Here is a 13,859-nt window from a genome sequence, read left to right as displayed (position 1 = left end):
CAATTAACTCTCGTCGGGCAAATCCTGGCACTACCCTTGAGATCATTACATAAGGATAAAACTTCTGAAAGAATAAAATTAGGTACAAATCAGTTATCACACATTCACTGCACCATTCTCCAGCAATTTGCACACCGACTATTTAAAAACATAATTATTCATTATAATATATCATCATTCTCATACTGTATATTTAATAACACTCGTTGATCAGGAGTAACCTACATACTGTACATGTACTGTACCTGTAACTATACTGTATTTGTCATGTGAATTTGTTCAATAAATTCCATCCCTAGATATGTCCTTTGTTTCTCTCATTAATATTTAAATCAATAATATCAACAGGTGTAATGGTGGAGGAATATACCATCACGTTTTCTACAAATTTCATCCCAACAAATTTGCCGATAGTGTTTAATTTACTGAAAATAACATTTATTTAACATAAAAATCATGGGCCCAAGGTGTCTGAAGTACAAGAATAAGGTGGGTCAGTGGTCACAATTAGGGAACATGGTGATAAAAGCGGTCACATCAGGACAATCAAGAGTGATAGAATTATAGCAGGGGACCAGAAGGTGGAGGTCACAGCAGGGAAAATAGATGGTACAGTAGGATTATAGCAAGGGGACATCAAAGCTGGGACATAGCTGGAAGATTAGGGGATGGGGATCAGTCTAAGTGGACAAGGTACAGTTTATCACAGCAGGAGCGATTGGTCGCAGTATGGAGAATACAGAATTAGGTCCCAATTTGAAAATATGATGGTTAAACTACAACAATTTGTAATTTTTGTGATTGATGTAATAAGCACAAATTTAAATGTTGTATAAAAATAAAATAAAACAAATGGGATGAATGCAGATATGATGAACATAATGGTTTCCACAGAACTAATTAATTGAATCATAAAATGAATAGAATTGAGAATAATACAGTATATAGCTTAAAAAGCAGAGAGAGAAAACAGGAAAGTGGTGGATTAGAAAATTTACTGTATAATAATTCAGAAATTGAGGGAATTTAGTTTATAATTTGTATTTTACTACTGGAAGATGAATGCCATAATGTGATCATATGTTTTTCATTATCATCTAATATAAAAATATTGCAATACCTGTGCAACACATACATTACTGAGATTAATATCAACTGTTTACAGAAGGTTGCGTGACAGGCCATGTAGACAGTGAGAATGGATTCTGACATTTGTACACTAATGAGATAACTTGTAGAATTAATAATCAATTTCATTGTCATAATGAGAAATTGTAATGTAATACAAACTGGTGGGACTTTTAACACATGTGGAGAATATGGGATGAATTGTGTTTCCACTATAACTACATATTTTAGAAAAATGGTTTCTAGGAACTGCTCTGATTTCCGGTGGCAGTCAAAACGGGCCAGACCATAAAATACCAATTGTTTATAATGCCAACAAACTGTGTTTTAGCACGAAATTCCGTGTTTAGCAGGCAAACAATGATTTCTTGCTGTTTTTAGTCTTACCTGGAAATTTAACTAACCAATAATAAGAAAACTGTTTCTATATCTATTTTCAATCGAAATATATCCCTGGTCATAGCACCTGACGCTTAAACTTAAAATAGGACTTGACTCTAGAGACAATATATTTTAAAATGTAGCCATTATTTTAGTAACACACAAACAGTTTAGTTGGCTTTTCTTACACGAATGGAGCACATTTCACACCCCTATAATATTAATTGATTACTACATAACTGAGTTATCATAAAATATTTTTAAAAATCCTAAAACTCTCATTGGGATTTTTAATAATTTTTTTTTATATTATCAATCGATAATTGGTATAGTCAGCGTTAACATGTTTAATAATACTTTTCAAGTATTGATATTAATGTAATTGTAATATTGGTTTTTTATGTAGGGCCGATATTATTTTAATTTATGTATTTCAAAATAAAGTAGTGTTAACAAAGCACTTAAGTCAATGATTTATATTAAGCATAATGCATTTTTATTTAAATTTTTGTGAAGTGGATTACTATTATTATACCTATAATATAATTAGTCAGTTTAAGTTCCTGACCTTGTTGGAAACAAAAACAACTTATTAAGGGTTGTTTACTACCAGATTAGAGATGAGCATTTTTTATACAATTGGAAATTATTAATGATTGATGTAAAACACCTCTGGAGCAAAATTGAAAATTATTTTTACAAGTGAAGTGATTTACAAAGTAAAAACTATAACTACATGTTTTAGAAAAAATGGTTTCTAGGAACTGCTCTGATTTCCAGTGGCAGTCAAAACAGGCCAGACCATAAAATACAAATTGTTTATAATGCCAACAAACTGTGTTTTAGCACGAAATTCCGTGTTTAGCAGGCAAACAATGATTTCTTGCTGTTTTTAGTCTTACCTGGAAATTTAACTAACCAATAATAAGAAAACTGTTTCTATATCTATTTTCAATCGAAATATATCCCTGGTCATAGCACCTGACGCTTAAACTTAAAATAGGACTTGACTCTAGAGACAATATATTTTAAAATGTAGCCATTATTTTAGTAACACAAAAACAGTTTAGTTGGCTTTTCTTACACGAATGGAGCACATTTCACACCCCTATAATATTAATTGATTACTACATAACTGAGTTATCATAAAATATTTTTAAAAATCCTAAAACTCTCATTGGGATTTTTAATAATTTTTTTTTATATTATCAATCGATAATTGGTATAGTCAGCGTTAACATGTTTAATAATACTTTTCAAGTATTGATATTAATGTAATTGTAATATTGGTTTTTTATGTAGGGCCGATATTATTTTAATTTATGTATTTCAAAATAAAGTAGTGTTAACAAAGCACTTAAGTCAATGACTTATATTAAGCATGATGCATTTTTATTTAAATTTTTGTGAAGTGGATTGCTATTATTATATACCTATAATATAATTAGTCAGTTTAAGATCCTGACCTTGTTGGAAACAAAAACAACTTGTTTACTACCAGATTAGAGATGAGCATTTTTTATACAATTGGATAAAATTATTAATGATTGATGTAAAACACCTTTAGAGCAAAATTGAAAATTATTTTTACAAGTGAAGTGATTTACAAAGTAAAAAAACTCTTGAAATAATTAGAATAGGCCTGGAGCATATTAGTTTCAGCATAAACAGATTCAATATTGTTTAGCTACTATCCTACCGTTCACTCAGTTTGGTAATTTTCATTTTATCAATCAACTGGCCTCTGGAAAAAAAAAAAAAAACTTTTGCACATGTATATTAAGTTTTTTTTTGTTTATATAAAGCAACAAAATTTCATAATATATTTTCACATAATTACAAGAATTTTGTATTTAAATGCAAGTTTTATGGTTTTATGTAGACCTGAACGAAAATAAAGAAAGAAAGAAAGATGAAAATTAAAGACTAAATTCGTAAAAAAAAATAAAAATAAATAAATAAATAAATAAATAAAAAAAATTAATATTAATAATCTAATATTAATTTTAACATTACTATAAGTAGCTCAGCCTAATTGGAGGGAGGAGAAAAAGAAAGACATGATAAGTATATAAAAAAAAAATTTACAACTACAGGATTCTCTTTTGAATGGTTAAATTAGTTTGAATATTTCCAAATAATGGCTAATTTTTCTAATTAATATGTATTTACAACATAATATAATACAGGATGATTGTTAAATATAATATATTCTAATCATGAGATGTAATATGCCAACTAGATTTTCTAGTCAATGGCTGCCAATAACTGATATATTTTCAGTGGTTAAATTTATTATTATTATTATAATAAACCTTTAGACTCCTTGAAAGAAGTAATCTAACATTCCATAAAATTATGATGTGTAACATGTACATAGAAAGATAAGTAAAGAATGTCCTGATAAACAGGGTCTAGTGAAACATAGTATTTCACCCTCTGACCTATTTTATGCCCTGTACTATAGTGTGTTTATCATTACTAAAAGGATATCCTTTTTTAACTTGAAGTCAACTTAATCACTTAATGTTTTTAATACATTTTAAACTATTAGGCCCTACATACTATTTATTAATACTATTAATACATACATTAACATGAAAAAGTTAAATAAACTTTTAATTAATTGCAATTTAAACAGTTACAATTTCAAATTTAATTACAAAATATTTTAACAAATTACCTTATTATTCATCTATTAAATAATACCTTAGCTGTCACCGGCTATTGTACAGCTTTATTCTCACTACAGAAATCAAATATTCTTTTTGAAATCTACTCTCAATTTTCATGAACCTTATAGAAATAAGCATGGAAATGTGGAACAAATTTGAGAATGTGTGTGTCATATATTAAATTCAAAGAGTGAAGTGCTTTGGAGGTCAAAGCATATCTCTTTTCTCACAATTAGACCAATAGGAGTAGGTTAAGACCACAACCAAAAGTAAGGTTTAATTTTTACCTTTTTTGGCTTCCCCAGCTAACAATTTTATGAATAAATTACGGTTTTATGTACAGTAGAAACATTATTTTGTAGAACCATAAATACGTAATTTAACAAAGTTTTAAATAAATGTTTTAATGTTCCTGCAAAATTGTGTCATCATTTTGTGACATACCTAACCACAACGTTCGCAACATTATAAGAACGTTTTGCGGTACTGGGTCCCTAGTACTATGTCTTGTCCTTGCTATCTCTGTCATTGTTTGTACCTGGTATTTATGTAATTTGATACTGAATAAATTCATTCACTCAATCAATTAATCAATCAATCAATCAATCAATCAACGAAAGAGGTAGCAAAACTAACATCAAAACAGATCAGCACAAATAAATTTGTGGAGATGTTGCACTTAATCAGTTGGACATTCACTTCATTACTATTCATCCTCATATAAGAGCCAGTTACACAAAATATATTTATCTAACAACTATTTATATACAATCACAATTTTCCAAGCAATTAGGCTTAAATGACACACCTACAATGGTGCCCAGGAGACCATGATATCACCAACTGATTGAAGTTTAATGGTTTATAAATTCCTAGTTCTCAACCTTTTCCAGACCATGAAAGTAAACAATTTTTTAATATTATATTTAATTTTGTTTACCTCCATGATCAGAATGAGGTCCCACTCACTACTAAAAAAAAAAAGAGAGATTCTAAAAATAAGCACTTTTTATCAAGGAGGTGTAAAAATAATTAATCAATTAATAATACTCATTGCTTTCTAGTACTATCTATAGCTTGTTTGTTTATCTTATCTAAAATTAACAATCAACAGCAATTAAAATTTACTTTCTAATTCATAACAAGATTAAGATAAAGTGTTTACAATCAATTAGGTCATTAAACCTTGTACAGTAGTAGAGGCTAAATATGGTTTAACCTTTATAAACAAACTCTAATAAAAGGACGTTTTGTATATTCTTGCCGCGTTTTTATAGTATAGAATTTGGAAGACAGATATTCAGGGGCATTACCATTTAAACATTTAAACACAGTAAGTGAAATCTGGTTTGTCCATCGATCATTTAGATCAATGACCTTTATACATTCTTGACAATGTTCCAATAAAGAACGAATGTAGAATCAACTATGGCCTCACGTCTGTCATTTTTCGGAATCACCATACTCATATTCGACCTTTATACAACTATGATGGTCATAACTCCTGAACCAGTTTGCCTAGATGCACAAAAATAGTGGCTACACCTAGGTTTTTGGGAACAACATTCGTTAAAACATATTTGCCACCTTCTAGTAGCTGCGTTGACCAAATATTCAGAGTCAGAGGTCAATGACCTTTATACAATATATGATGATCATAACTCCTCAACCATTTGGTCTAAAAGCACAAAAAATAGTGTATGAATTACTATGTCTATGTTAAATTAATCTTATCCATTAAAATTGTATATTTAAATAATATAGTAAAAGTAATAATAGTGACTAGCCTATGTGTGTAGTGTATAAAATTATGAATAAAAAGTATGAATAAATGCGAATTGTGAAAGAATAAAGGAAGAATAGGATAGAGATTTGGAGCGGCTGAAATATTTTCCAAAAATATGCAATATTAGTCAATATTCGACATCGAATATGTCCGATTGATGTCAAATTTTTTACACTACACACGATTAAAGACAGTTTAAAGTCTGGTACGCGTTCGAACCACGGCTCTGGTGTGAGGAGGGTCATCAAAGCCAGCGGGAGTATGCCCAACAATTGGTCTACATTCCTGAGATGTGATGACAACAAATCAGAGGGTTTCCATTAATTGTAAACGAAGTAGTTGAGAACATTGACACAAACCACGGATTGTTTGTAGGGTCTCTGGGAGACGGAGCTGTAGCAAACCAGTATGTAGATCTGCAGCCATTGCTATGTAACATGGAAGAGGCAGATGAACGTATGCTTGTTCATGTTAAACATGCTGCTGAAAATTGTCCACGCATTCTTGTCAAGACTGTAGACAGTGATGTTGCTGCTATTGAGTTGTCAGCTTTCCACAGATTACCTGCATGGCATCCAGGAGCTTTGGCTCGAGGGGAAGCACTTAAAGTACATTCCAATACACAAGACTGCTACTCCAGTTTAGAGCTCTCTGCCGAACTTTTAAATGTCACCAAGGTATTAATTCGTTGTGGACACACAAACCAGTGGCGGATCCAAAGTGGTGAAAGAAACGTAACAAAATACTACTGGGTCCTGGCTTAGGAAATTCATGCTAACTAGATGAGGATCCAGACCTTCGCCCATTTTGCCCAGGCAGGGTGAGAAATCAAAATAAAATGTTGACCATTTTTCCAACAATCATACTTACTTTCCTTGACACTTATTTTGAATATTACCATTAGGAAAATGTTTTAATCCACCCTATCGTATACCTTACACTTTTACACTGATTGTACCAGAGAGAGGCACATTCCTAATAACTTATGGTCTTCCACTTCTAGCGCATATGCATAGCAAACGTTATGTAACCACATAATACTCAGGTCCAGTGGCGTAGGTATGGGCAGTGCAGTATTGGGGCTCGTTCAATAGGTCTAATCTGGTCTAATGATCTAAAAATATAACTTTAAAAAATCCCTTATTTAAACTTTAAAAGGACCCTTCAATAATATTAGGTTTTAGAGGCTACAGTATAATATTGATTATTCATTACAATTTACCACACGCTGCAAGCAAAAAAAAACCCCAACAAAACAAGCCCTTACATACGATGTACTTACTTTTTGAAATCACATTTCTAAAGCAATAAAATATCGTCACGCACATTTTGTGTTTGTGGTATTTTAAAGTTGGTTCAACTATTATTGTGTACGTTTTTAAACACTTCAGATCATCATAACTTCACGAATACATTTTAGATTCACTTCATTGCAAGTAGGTTGATGAATGTTGTATTATTGAATGGCAATTGTTATTATCGTGATGGAATAGACAATACCTGGATATGCATCAGGAGAATCAATTAGGGGGCCTATATGTATTTTGCCCAACCTGTCTTGAATATGTATTGAATAGGCCTACTCAGTGCGTGATGCACTAATGTATTTTTTTGAAATCACATTTCTAAAGCAATAAAATATCGTCACGCACATTTGTATTTGTGGTATTTTAAAGTTGGTTCAACTATTATTGTGTACGATTTTAAAAACTTCAGATCATCATAACTTCACAAATAAATTTTAGATTCACTTCACTGCAAGTAGGTTGAGATGACTGTTTTATTATTGTAATTGTTATTATCGTGATGGAATAAACAATACCTGGATTTGCATCAGGAGAATCAATATGTGTAATTTTGCCCAACTTGTCGTGAAAATGTACAAGCAAGGGTAATCTTGCAAATAGTAATAACATTTTATGAGTTTTTAAATCTTTACCATCAAAATCGTATTTTCCCGTATTTAAAATTTCCCGTATTTAAATTTTCGCTTTCGTTCATACAACATTTAGTTGCTTCACTACATTAGTAAGTTCGCGTGTTACGGACGATCCGCACATAAGACGAACATGATTATAAAAATCTAAAATATGAATGTCGTGCGTATAAGACGACCCCCTTTTTTTTAATCGTAATTTGCTATTTTAAGCCACGTCCAATTATACGCGAGTATATACGACTTGTTTTAAAACCCTAGGTTACCTGAGCGTTAGTCATACAGTGGCAGATTCAAGGGGGAAATTTTCCATGGAGAGGACCCCAACCCCTTTTATTTTGGGTATTTTGGAAACGTTTTGAACCCCTCCCCCCTTTCAAATCCTGGATCCGCCCCTGCGCAAACTGTGAACTTGGAAGCTGCAAATGCAGAAAGAATGGATTAAGATGTACCGAATTGTGTGGTTGCCAGGGAAAATGTTAGACAAGACCTTACAAGAAGTATCCCTGTGTTCATCTATGTAAACATTAAACATATGTTAATAATTACGAACTATAATTTATGTATATTTGCTTAGAAATAACATGTGAAACTATGAGAATGTGTATATGTAATAGAGATACAGCATAATTATAATAATTGTCGCAGTCATTAAGACCTAATGAAAGTTGTTTTGGTTGCTTTAGTATATAATATGTATCCATTTTTTAAAAAAGTAAAAGAAATTCCTCAAATAAACGTGCGCCCCCCCACCCCACTCCCTGAAAAAGCCTTCTGAACAATAAACACCCTGGGGTGCCTATTTGAATAAATACAGTACCTGACATACCTGTAATAACACACTTCACAGGTTTCATTGATAATTCCAGCACCTGCATCCATTGATGCCAAAGATATAAAAAAAAATTGAAGCAGTGGCATATCTAGGGGGGTTGCCCGGGTGGGGAGGCTCCCTTCCCAAAAAAATCACGGTCTAGTTAAAAATCACCTAACATCACCTTATTTTGCGAATTAGCACACTTCAACTGATCATCGAGCCCCACACTTCACCTTCGCGCCTCCATTTCAAGGCTTCTAGATTCGTCACTGTTGCAAGGGGCAGAAGGATCCGACCACCCAAGAAATAACGCTAAGCTACACCCTCTCGTTTTGCTCCTTTTAGGGGCGTTGAGGAGTACACATCCAGATACAGGACTCTAAGAACCTGGGAAGTGTCCAGGGGGTGAACTACTCCGTGGAAGCTTGGACAATGTGGGTGTCCCATTTTCTCATTCAACCCCAAAATAACTTCCCGCATTTTATCAAATTTGTGACTACCATCAATCTTGGCAATAATTTGTAGGACTCTAAAAATCTGCTCCATAGAAACCTACTGCAGGTAATTTTCTTTCATAAAAATTTACAGAATATTTTCCTTTGGAGGATTATAGCACATTTAAAAATACAAAACAAATAATTGTTAAATGATTACTAGACCAAGGTCAGTTTAAGAGTTTAAAGGATTCAGAAGGTCAATATATACAGTATTGTTGTAATGTGTGTAAATGCGAAAAGAAATTATTGAAGTTGACACTTGAAGCAGCAGGAATATTGCATCCTGGAAAGGCTGTACAGTTTGCACTTTTTCAAAGTAACATTTTTTTAAACACAACTTGGATACCGAGCCGTATGGCCACACACATTTTTAAATCCCATGTGGTCTCCAATTGGCAGGTGAATATTATAAGAATATAGAAGATGTTGTTCATAGTGCCATATAAAAACATCTGGCTCATGTGCACTTTAAAGAACCATTCGCATTTTTCGGAACAGTGGGTGGTTACCCCGATGCTACCCCATGGTTCATTTCATTCCTTGTCGTTGTGGAACGATGTGAACAGGTAGCTACAGTACTTTAAGTGCGTCTTATGGCGGCTGGTTGTCACGGACCACGCCCATATGCAATTCATGACAATAATGTTGCGAGCTATGGGTTATTCTCCTACCTCCTACATTTATTCAAATCAACGTTTGTGGAGATTTTTGAACTATGTTTGTTTGTCGGGCTTATAAGACGACACACCCCCCCCCCCCCATTTAACATTCAGAATTCATAAATTTTGCAGCTATTATGGTCTTGATACTGCATCTAGCTGCCTAAAAACAGAGCCAAATATTATTTCGTTTAGCAAAACTCATCATACTTTTTATTTTACTAATTAATCCAAAATATCACCTTTCGGCTGTTTGCTGGTGCATTGATATTCAAAAGTCCCTTTTAGACAGAGATGCAATACCGCAATTGCGGTAAAGCACGCCGGCATGGGTCAGGTTCTTGTATGAAAGGGGTCGATACGCCAATATGCTGGCTTACTTTAGGCCACATCACACCCTAGTAATATTGCCGCAATATTGCGGTAATGGCTACTGGCTTGCTCTGCCTGAAAGTGTTTAGTCGATATTGCAGCAATCATGGTTAAAGTTGAAAACAATAGTGGTATTTAAACCGGCCAATATTACGCCATTCTATATGGTCTTTCAGATAGAAAAGCATAAGATTACTGCAATATTGCGGTAACAAATGTGCTGTGTGAAAGGGTATAGACCGGTTATTAAGCCAACATGCTTTGCACAATATTGCAGCAAGTTCATCTAAAAGAGGCTAAAGTAAAATACATCTGTTTATTACCTTCTTCTGTGGTACTAAAAAAAAACACATTTTGGGGGAAAAAGGCATTTTAACTTTCACAATTTTAACCTATTTTCCTTCATATTTTAACGTTTGTAATGTATGTGTTGTGAGTATTAGTAGATGATTGTATCAATAAGCATTATTTTTATTTTTTATCTGTGAACAAACTATACCTCTTACTGTGTTTGAAAATAAAGATTGGATTGAGTTTAATAAAAAATAAATGATAGTTTAAATATATTTTATACTATCTAAACATAATTATTTTAACATTTGTCATGTATGTGTTGTGTGTTTTAGTAGATAATTGTATCAATAAGCATTATTATTTTTTTTTTATCTGTGAGCAAAATATACCTCTTACGATAAAGATTGAATCGAGTTTAATAAAAAATAAATGATAGTTTAAATATATTTTATACTATCTAAACATAATTACATATCATATAAAATATTTGATCATATTTAGGGAATAATGTATTGTTATCATCTTATTTATTTTGTAGACTGTAACCATCATAATTTAGTATTAAATTATAGTAGTTGCAGAGTAATAAACAAGATGATAATATTAATAACATAGTAATAATAAAGATAAATTGAGATTAAAACTAACACTAAAATAAATGTTTGAAAGCCTTCTTACCTTAAAAACCTGTTGCTTATCTTAAACACACATAATACAGTATGCAGTTGACAGACCTAATCTCTACAGTTGTTCACTTCCATACGTTGTGTCTGGCCAGGTATGAAATTAAAACAGCATCCAATATTACTTTAGGTATTTGTATTGGATGAATATCAATATTCAATGCTAGCTATTATTGGCCACCTGTTGGAAAAGGACTCAACCACTTTTAAAAAGGGGTAGATCTAATTTATATAATTACTGTACCATCAGTAATCATCAGTAGACTTTGTCTATTTGATTAACAGTTAACTGTACATTAAAGCATTTTGTACAGAAATCATTCTACTATCAAATTTTTCAATTACAGATTATCTCAACTCTAAATATTTACATTGGTTATATCTGGTAACACAAATACAACATTTTATCTTAGGGGAGACTTTTATTAAACCTTGTTTCATGAACTTATTTTTTTAAAGATCGGCAGAGGAGGGAGAAAAACAAATAAAATTTAGTTTTCTCAATTAGGCTAAATGATTTTGCCAAAAACATCTGGATGGAGAAAATTAAATAATATTTTATTAATGAATTAAACAGTGTAGTTAATTAGATTAATAAATGTGTAATGAAAAGAACATCATTTTTGTGAAATTTCCATTATTTTGTAGCAGAGGATGCATTAACTGGCCAAAGATAAAATTGTATTTTTCTATTAAAAATCACTTGTTTTGACGGTTGGAGCATCCCCTAAACAAGGTAAAAAAAGTCTTGCCTTCTGTAAGGTAAGGGTTATTAGACTTTTTATATTTTATTCATGTTTTCTTAAAGAGTGCTTTGATTTTCAGCCACACGAACATGAAGAGATCATAATTTTGATTTTGATTTGGAAACAATCATACCTTGTAGCAGATATATAACAGCATTAACATCATTATCTGATTTATAATATATTCTGAAAATCACGAAAAGTGGACGTGGTCAGGCGTCACTCAAAATATTCGGATAGTGGCTCAAGGGTGAACCCCACAAAAAATACGACAATTTAGGGGTTTTAAAGGCTTACAGTACTTAATCAATTTTACAGATAGATCAAATCTGCTAGGCCTAGTATGTAGAAAATATATAACTTTTTTTCTCCCCAACGGTTGTGGTTCTTGTTTCCAAACAAGGGGCCCGGGGCCTGGCGCCACCCCTGAAGCAATAGTCTGAATTAGGGATAAGTTGCTAAAGCTGCATATTCGCCTCCACATAAAATTACCTCAATTACTTGTTTCGTCTTAGAAAGTACAGTATTAGCACACTGCATTTTTAAAGATTACTTGCACTCTGAAATTAAAGAGCGTAAGTAGTTTATCTATTGCATCAAGATATTGAGACTGAAGTTTAAAGGTGTACTACTGTATCAGTAATGAAATAAAAACATTGAAAATTTTAATTTCACATTTTAATTGCTTTATTTGTATATTTAAGCAAGTTATCATTACTTGTAACTTTTGTTCTGTTGTATGGTCAAACCTCTCCTGCATGAGAGTGTTCCTCTGCTTTGAAAGAGAGAGCCATTAAATTATTATTATAAATATTAAAAATAACTTTCCTATCTTCATTTGAATATCCTTATTAAAATTGGCTGGTGGTAATCAATTTAAAGATTTTTAAAATCTTATTTTTATTCTATTTCAAATCACACCCAACAGCAGATAACCAGCCATTTACAGAATGAATTAACAAAAAAATATAATAGGATTTTTAAATGAGCTATATAAAGTTTTATTTAAATTTGTGAGGTATTTTCCTGTCTTTTTGACTATACAGTAGGCTGACATCTTGAAGGTTAGGGCCATCTTATTCTACAAACTGACATTCAGATTTTGTGTAAATTCCTTTGAACATAAACGTATACTGTACAACTTTATGGTAGGTACTATGGACATCATCATTGGTATAGGGAGTACTGACATTGTAACCGTATTTAGTATTTATTCGCTTTGTGTCTCAGACAAAACAGAGGGAATTTCCTTGCATGCACATGCCAGCAGATTATTCCTATTGTGCACATTTTGTTCCTTTTGCTCATTCTGAGTTGCTATTGTTATTTCAAAGTTGTTTCAAACTGTCCACGCAGCATCTAAGCTGGGCTAGGTTTCTTTCAGAAATTATTGTATAATTTGACATTAAAATTTATATAGCGATATTGATCATGAACTTATTTTCAAATTGTGCACTGCAAAGAATTCCTTACACAGTTTGCAAACTGTGCAAGGAAGAGCTTGCACAATTTGCAATTGTGCAAACGTCTGAAACTGTAAACGACATTCCTAACTACGGTAATCCTCCACTCCTTCTTTGGAGCTTCAGTGAGAGGGGGATTCGGAAGAGCCTTGCCTGAGCAGCCTTCCCTGCAGCCTGGCCATGTTTGCTTGGCTTGGCACACACGTGACACAGGCACGTCTATTTACTATTAATAGCTCTCAGTCTAAGAACATTCACTTAAGTATTACAATATCTCATGCAATGTCAAAACTAATAATCACTCACAAAAATTACCAAGAACATACAGTACTTGAAAGAGGAAAATGTACTAGCACGAGCCTGGGCCTAATGGAAATCTTTTCAAAAACTTTTGTTTTGCATAGACTGCATTCTGTCGTTTA

The 13,859-nt window shown here is 32.3% G+C and overlaps 1 protein-coding gene across 6 annotated transcripts in view; it reads right to left on the bottom strand.

The window, feature by feature from the left end:
- LOC117114777 (ras and EF-hand domain-containing protein-like) overlaps positions 1-13,859 on the bottom strand; it is a 58,940-nt gene extending 45,081 nt beyond the window's left edge. For 2 of the 6 annotated variants that reach the window (XM_033258471.1, XM_033258473.1), the window contains exons 1-3: positions 13,744-13,856; positions 12,467-12,534; positions 11,224-11,315 (exon numbers count right to left, since the gene is read on the bottom strand). The gene's annotated coding sequence lies outside the window, so the exon portion shown is untranslated. Of the gene's footprint in view, positions 1-11,223; positions 11,316-12,466; positions 12,535-13,743 lie in introns of all 6 variants that reach the window. The other 4 variants (XM_033258472.1, XM_033258470.1, XM_033258469.1 and 1 more) reach the window with 3 other exon arrangements.

The sequence above is a fragment of the Anneissia japonica genome, unplaced genomic scaffold (assembly GCF_011630105.1).
Source record: "Anneissia japonica isolate Jap-2015-1 unplaced genomic scaffold, ASM1163010v1 scaffold288140_len288450_cov173, whole genome shotgun sequence".
NCBI lineage: Eukaryota > Metazoa > Echinodermata > Crinoidea > Comatulida > Comatulidae > Anneissia > Anneissia japonica.
The sequence above is the reverse complement of the archived record's forward strand: the minus strand, read 5'-3'. Positions and strand labels throughout refer to the sequence as shown.